At 34.9% G+C, this 7,510-nt stretch overlaps 1 long non-coding RNA gene across 1 annotated transcript; it reads right to left on the reverse strand.

Moving 5' to 3' along the window:
• Positions 1-216: 216 nt before the first annotated feature.
• On the reverse strand, positions 217-4,443 carry LOC140682599 (uncharacterized). The gene is made up of 3 exons (XR_012054482.1): positions 4,365-4,443; positions 3,213-3,342; positions 217-3,111 (listed from the first exon to the last, which is right to left on the reverse strand). It is a non-coding gene; the product is annotated as an uncharacterized lncRNA (long non-coding RNA).
• Between the last annotated feature and the right edge of the window lie 3,067 nt (positions 4,444-7,510).

Below are 7,510 nucleotides of genomic sequence, written 5' to 3' on the forward strand. Positions count from 1 at the left end.
CTGAAGAGATCCCACTATACTGGTTTTTTTTACTTCAGTTTAGATGGAAATGTACTGGCTTAGTAGAGAAATACATTTACATTTCACTTCTTAACCTTTCTAAGCATTTAAGAATATTAAATCCATTTCCTTGCCAGAAGTATTAAAAAAGTACCTATTCCATTGGCAAAATCATATATCCAACATTATAATAATAATTTCTTCCAGGATCATTAATTTCCAGATACAGAAGATTTATTTAAGTATCAAGTAACTTGCTGTACTTTACTGAACAATGAAGTGAAAGTATAAACAAGAAGAAAGAAAATAAACCCTGGTTGATCTGACTAAAAGAACATATTCAATTTTATCTTTCTATAAAATGTAAGGCTTTTTTTAAGAGGAACAGAAAAGGCAGAGTAAATACTTCTGGCAGAATGCAGGTAGCATCCTCTATGTCCTCAGTCAATACTTAAGATTTAAAGTCCATTTAAGGAAATTTTATCAACCATTTCAAAAAACTGAATTAAGACCTTCAGAAGTCACCAGGACTATACATAAGTGTAATACTACAATGTATTCCATTGCTTGATTGTCTTGTTAATTTAGAGTATAATTCTGATCCTGGTTGCAAAGCTTAAACCTGCTTTTGGCATAGGGAGCATCAATCCATACTTCCTTAGTATAATATTTAACTGGGATAACATGTACTTTATTTTTCCAATTTTTCTGCCTTTGTTCATCGTTTTCTTTCAGGGATGCAATTCCAATATTTTCATCTAAGTTTATATAAATTAAACCATTCCTTTTAATTTGAGTATCTGTCACAACTGTTTTCTTCTTATATGTAAATATTACAGTGTAACTGTGGCAGGAACGTTTGTTGTAATATTCTCCCACCAGTCTATAAAAATTCTTGTTACAACAACAGATAATGTTTTCAGATTGAAGAGCTTAAGATATATGAGATTTTTATTAGATCAATGAAGATAGTTAAAATTCCTTAAGTTTGTGCAAAACTCACTTTTATCATACTAATAATTACTATCCCATTACCACTATCCTCAGATTTTCTACTCAAGAAAATATCAGATGTACCTAGAACACAGATAAGGATTCAAAGGCAAAAAGAAAATTATGTCAGAGAACAGTGTTTCCTGAATATTATTAAATCATTATAGAATGGGTAGCCCAACTTCATGTGTCTAGGGTTTTTTAGGACTGTTTTGGATTGGGTTTTTTGTTATTTTTTAGGTTTTTTATTTTTTTGTTTTGTTATTTTATCTTGGGTTTGCTTCTTAATACCAGCCCTTTCAAATAAAATTTATAAAGTCAAAGAATAATGTCTGGTGGGTTGCTTTATGGGGCCCAAATAATGCCACTAAGATGATATTGATAACAATAATATTATTAAGGAATTGTATCCATTCCTTAATATTTCTAAAAAAAACCCAAGAAACCTTTATTCTCTGGATACACAAGTCAAGTACAGCAAGAAAAGTTTGTTAGCACCCCATGTAATACTCCTTCATCCATGTCTTCACTTAAAACCTTTCTACCAGTTTCTCACAGGTCTATAGTCCCAGTTTATTCCCAATGTATTTGTTCCTGTGGTTTTGATTTTGACTGTCATATCCCCAGTTCTTCACTCTGACACAAAAACATTCATAGAATTATAGAATGATTTGGTTTGGAAATGGCCTTAAAGATCATCTAATTCCAACCTTCCTTCTATGGGCAGGGAAACATTTCATTGGATCAGATTGCTCAAAGCCTCATCCTACTCTTACAGTAGGATGAAATGGGGCATCCCTTACACCAAAAATTTCTCCTTAATACCTAATCTAAACCTGCATTTTTCCATTAAGACATTCCCTTTTGAACTACCACTACAGGCTTCCCTGTCAACTCCCTCTCCAGCTTTTTTCCAGGCCCCCTTTAGGAACAGTAAGATTGCTCTACAGTAAGATTCAGCTCTCCTCCAGCCGAATCCCAGCTCTCCCAGCTTCTCTCCACAGGAGAGGTGCTCCATCTCTGATTATCTTCATGCCACTCCTCGGGATCTGCTGCAACACATCCACACCCTTCCTATCCTGGGAACCCCAGGGCTGGATGCAGTACTCCAAATGGAGTCATCCATCAAGCAAGGGACAGCCTTGGTGCCACTAAGATGATATTGCCTTGGTGTATGTCATTTATTTTGGCTTTGGGTAGTGAGTGCCAAGTACCAGCGCTTCAGATGATGGTTTTTGGTTTAGCCAGTAACATGAAATAGCTAATGTTTAATTTACTGTAATGAAGAGTTGTTTGATTCACAGTGTGAACAAGTTTTAACTCAACACTTAAAACTCGTAATATTCATCCAAGTAGAAGGGCCAACTGGCTTTAAATGGCTTTGCCCACCTGCTTTGATGCACTGATGGTGATAAGGCTTAATTGTCTTAATTATGGCTTATGTAATTGTCTTCATTTCAGGCACAATATACATAACTAGATCATTGTAGATGTAATACAGGTGATTTTGGATTTTTAAGGGTTTCCTGAGTACACTTACTATTATTCAGATTTTGGCACATATATAATTATTTTTAAAATAAAATAAAGTCTTAATTCATCTCCTTAAACTTTTACTAATATAGTACTATACTTTGAATTGTAGAAATTATTTAAGAATTATTTGCAGAATATCTTTTTTAGTCATTCAGACTGACATTTTACCTAGACATCTGCTTCTGTCAAAAAAGATCCTTTATTATAACTTAATTTTTATAACTTCCTTTTGTCAAATGTGTTGTATGTATGATATTATTTCGTTTATTTTTTCAACGGCTTTTTACTGCATATATTGTTTTCTTAATGAAATATAACAATGGTGGAAACAGTTGTGGGTGGGGGGTATGAGATGAGGTAGACTGTCAGCTGTATGGATATTTTTATAGCATTGACATATGGGTTTTTTTACCAAGAATCAACACTTGCTTGATTCAGGATGAACACAGAAAGAAAAAGTGGCTGTTAGCTTCTTGGTGCTTTGTTCCAATGAATGACTTCGTCCCATGCAAGAAGATTACCGAGGAAAAGCAAAGGTACAGGAATGAATCTGGATTTTGCTTCTGAAAATGCTTAAATTTTCTGAAAGACATGAAGAGGAATAATTCATTTAGCAATTCAAAATGTTCATACTTTTTGGTTAGGGGTTTTACTGCTATCAAGGGTATACCAAGTCTGCTCACGTTCACTTGATGCCTTCATCCTTCATTGATGGAAGTGCAGGAGCACATGTGCCCAAAGGGAATTTTCTGCTGATGCACGGTTGCAGCCTTATGCTTTATAATAGCAATGAGAAAATTATGGGCAAAGAAGCTGGTTGAAAAAAAGAACGACAATCAAATGAGGTAATTCTTTTAATGGATGGATATCTAATTATGCTGACAAATCATAATTTAGAAGTTCCAAAAACATTAGACCATAAATGTCAAAGAATAAGCATTATACCTACAGTCCACATAATACCATGTCCTCAAAAACATCAGCTTCTAAAGAGAAGCTTCTCTAATAGATGTACATACTCCAGCTGTGAATTTTCCTCCAGGAATTCCAATATGCATACAAGGGAGGAGATCTAACAGCCTGATTTACAATAAAGCTAAGGAAAGGCAGACACTATAGCAAGACAAATCTGATGCCATCACAATTTTGAAGGAATGACAATCATTCTTCTGCTGCTCATCACTTTCTTGAAAATTAATTAATTAATAAATTAGATTTACTAATTTGTTACATAATGTGACAAACTTGGCACTGACCTTAAAAAAAAATTGTGGCTATTTATTTAGGAAATATAGTGGAGAAGAATGCATTTTTCCACTTCTTTATAGGGAGCAAAAATTCTGTTCTACTTCCACCCCACTAAGTAAAAAAATTTGCAGAATTTGCAGCACTGAAGAAAGGAGCCACTAATGTCAAGTCATGCATTTGCTAAACTATTAATATAATTATAATCATCAGAGAAACACTGCAGATGGCCTTGATAGCATTGTTTGACTCAAGAAGCAGCCAGAAATTATTAGGAGGTTTATTGGAATTCTTTTTTGAAGTGACGTACTTTTCTAATTAAAACTGTATTTGCTGCCTTGGTCTCTAAAACCATCAATTATGGAAGCATTTCCCAATAGCCCACAGCATGCAAATATTATATGACATAAAAACCATTAAAGTTCTTCTGGGGAGCTTATTGCTGCTTTTATTGCTATACTTTAGTAGATAACTAATATTGTTGGAAACGCGTATCTTTTAGTCAATGTATCGTTGTCAGGTGCTCAATTATGATTTCTTTATGTGATATCAGAATATTAGTAAAATCTGTGAAAGAGAAAACTTCTTACCACAGAAGTGCCCAGATAAAGGAGCATGTTTTAGGTTGTAGGTCGGTGTAAGCAGATATTCTTCAAAGGCACATAAGCTGTAAGGCACAGAACAAATTTCAAATCACTGTCATCACACGTAACATATGTACAAGTTTTTATTTTTTAATGCAGTGGAAGTCTATTCAATTAAACTATGAAGAAATAAAAATTCCTTTCATTAGCAAAGAAAATACTACTGGCATTAAGTCTTATTGTTTAACCCTAGAAAGTAGGTTTGCATTTAAATGTCTGATGAAAGAACATTTTCTTCGTGCATGTATGTAAAAATAATTAATTTAAAAGCACAAGCCAAAGCACTCGCAATAATTTAATTAAGTTACAATGAGATCAGATATTTTTGTTTAACTTTTTACTATTGTCATTCTGCTTACAGTAGTGCAGTTTTTCTTTTGTGTTAAACTTTTATGCTTAAAGTGCTGGGGTCTTTAAAGATGAGGCCATCAACAGTAGCTTGAATTCAGTACATTAAGTTCATGAACTATATGGTTTGGAGAAGACTCCAAATGCAATATTGAAAACCATAAATATATCTCATCAGCAAGTCAGACTTGGATACAGAAGTAATTAGCTGTGTCAGAAGAATGAACATTTTGCCTTCAAGGAAATAACAAAAGTTGCATAGAATTTGCATACAGTATATGAAATATGGAAATTTCTCTGTAAACAGATGTGTTTTCAGCTTTGATTTACTGTCATCACTAAATGATGAGGATGTGCATGAATACTGATATGGTGGTATTACATTATTCATTTACTAAAGAAAGGTAGAAAAGACAGAGCAAGAAAGAGAGAGAGTTAGAGAAAGTAAATTGCCTTAAATTTGTTGAAAGAACTTTTCTATTTGATGAGGGGTTGAGTAGATAGAGAAACAGCTTGGTCAATTTGATGATGGAAAAGAAAGCAGGAAGTTCACACCAAAAAACTTAAAATTACATGGACATAAAAGCATGAAACAAAGAAGGAATAATACTATTTATAAAAAAATAGTTTTACTTTATGCCTGAAATTTGAATGCAAAGCTTAAATGTAAGCACTCAAAAGATGGGTTTATTCTCTTTCTGTGACAGATGTTTTCATGTGTTCTGGTCAAATCTCAAGAAATGGCAGCAGGAAAAAATCCAAACCTATCTAGATTTAATTTTATCTAGCCAACTGACCAGCTTGAATTTTAAAAGACACTTGAATGCCTACATTTAGCATATGACAATAGATGTCAAAGTCCTACTTAAATAAATGGTGTGAAATTCTAAGCAGTGTTGACAATGTTTAGAATGTAGACCAATTGGAAAAAGGATGAAGAAAAAAATATTAACATAAAGCCAGGGACCTCAGATAATGGGAAAGCTGGACTGGATTGTTTGGAAGACAAATCCAACCAATATGATTAATGCAACGTTCTCCCCCTATTCGAGAGAAGATGGCAGTTTTTATACACTTCTATATAGTTTACAGTTTACAAAGGCACTCTGATTGGTAAGCTAACATTGTTTACCTTTGCCTTAAGGTGGTCAGGCTTTTCACACTGCAGCTCAACTCTACTTCGTGCTCGGATAGCCGATTACTTCGTAGTTACTTTAACATAATTTCTAACTGCCCCACAACTGAATTCTCACTGCATCAAAGGCTTCTAGGCTCCATCAAGGCCACTTATCAGGGGCCTAGTGTGAAGGGTAGCTCAATTCTAACTCCAGACATAAATCATGCCCTCTCTCTCTCAGAAATTCTGTAACATGAACAGACAATTGTAAGGGAATAAAGAGGGTCTTAAGAAGATTCTTGTGCCATATTACTTCAGTAGAGACTTACTACAGACTTATGATTGTTTACACTGCATGTGTTCTATTCCAATTTTATATTTTCTTACATTTTGGTAATGGTCAAAGTAATTTCAGTTCGGCCATTCTCACAGCTGCCATGTATCCCCTATGTCCTTTTTCAGTGAATGTACAAGTATACGTCAGGCAAGCTTAAGGAGAAAAATCTGGTTATTATCATGCTGCAGAGGCACAGTTTTTCATCCTGGAAATCTAAACACTATTGGAAGCTTGTGTGAATATGCTGCTTAAATAAAGAATTACTTGTTTAGTTCAACAGCATAAATAAAATATTCACCTAATACCAATCAAGTTTTAACTCAATCCTCTGTATGAATACTATTTATATGAGTTTTATATAGATAACCAGAATCTAAAACCAAGAATAATAAAAAATCAGCCTGAGGGTCTTTTGCATGAAGATACAGGTGAAGGCCTCTCACTGGAGGTGCCCCCAGGCCCCATTCTGGGCTCAGTATTGTTTGACTTGTTCATCAGTTGCTTGGATGAAGGGGCAGATGCCTCCTCAGAAAGCTCACTGAGGAAGCACTGCTGGCAGGAGTGGCTGATGCCCCAGGGGCCGTGCAGCCCTTCAGAGGGACCTTGACTGGCTGGAGGGATGGGCAGAGGGGAACTGTGAAAGAATAACCCCATGCACCAGCACAGGCTGGGGGCTGTCCTGCTGAAGAACAGCTCTGAGGAGAAGGACCTGGGGGTCCTGGTGGAAAATAAGCTGTTCATGAGCCAGCAGTGCCCCTGTGGCCAGAAACACAAAGGGTACCCAGGGTCATTATTTGCTAATGAAATGACAGACCACATAGAACATTATAGATCTGTGGGTTCAAAGATAGCTCTTAGTTAAGGGTTCAATAAGAAATTCTGGAATTTTCTTAGCAGTATTAATGACAATTAAACTGTGAGGTGTAAATCAAAATCTTATTCTTCAGTTACTAATTATTCCTGTTTTACAAGGACCATTTTATTTATGTATGTATACCAAAATGTTGAGCTAATATTTTCAGATTTATTTTTGTTTGTCTCAGGAATGTGCACAAAGACATTGAACAGATACCTGCAGAAAGCTTGGATCTAATTCTGGAGTATGCATCACATTACTTTCATGAGAGTAAAATCACTCATATTTCAATCCCAGACTAAGAAAATAATCCCCCCTTCACAGAAACCACTCATAAATTAATTGCTCTTCAATCATTGAGTAATGTTTACTGAAGTCTCTATATGCCATTAAAAATCCAATATTTGAAAGTAATACAACAGTAGCAATAAAGG

This window comes from Taeniopygia guttata, chromosome 2, assembly GCF_048771995.1.
Source record: "Taeniopygia guttata chromosome 2, bTaeGut7.mat, whole genome shotgun sequence".
Lineage (NCBI taxonomy): Eukaryota > Metazoa > Chordata > Aves > Passeriformes > Estrildidae > Taeniopygia > Taeniopygia guttata.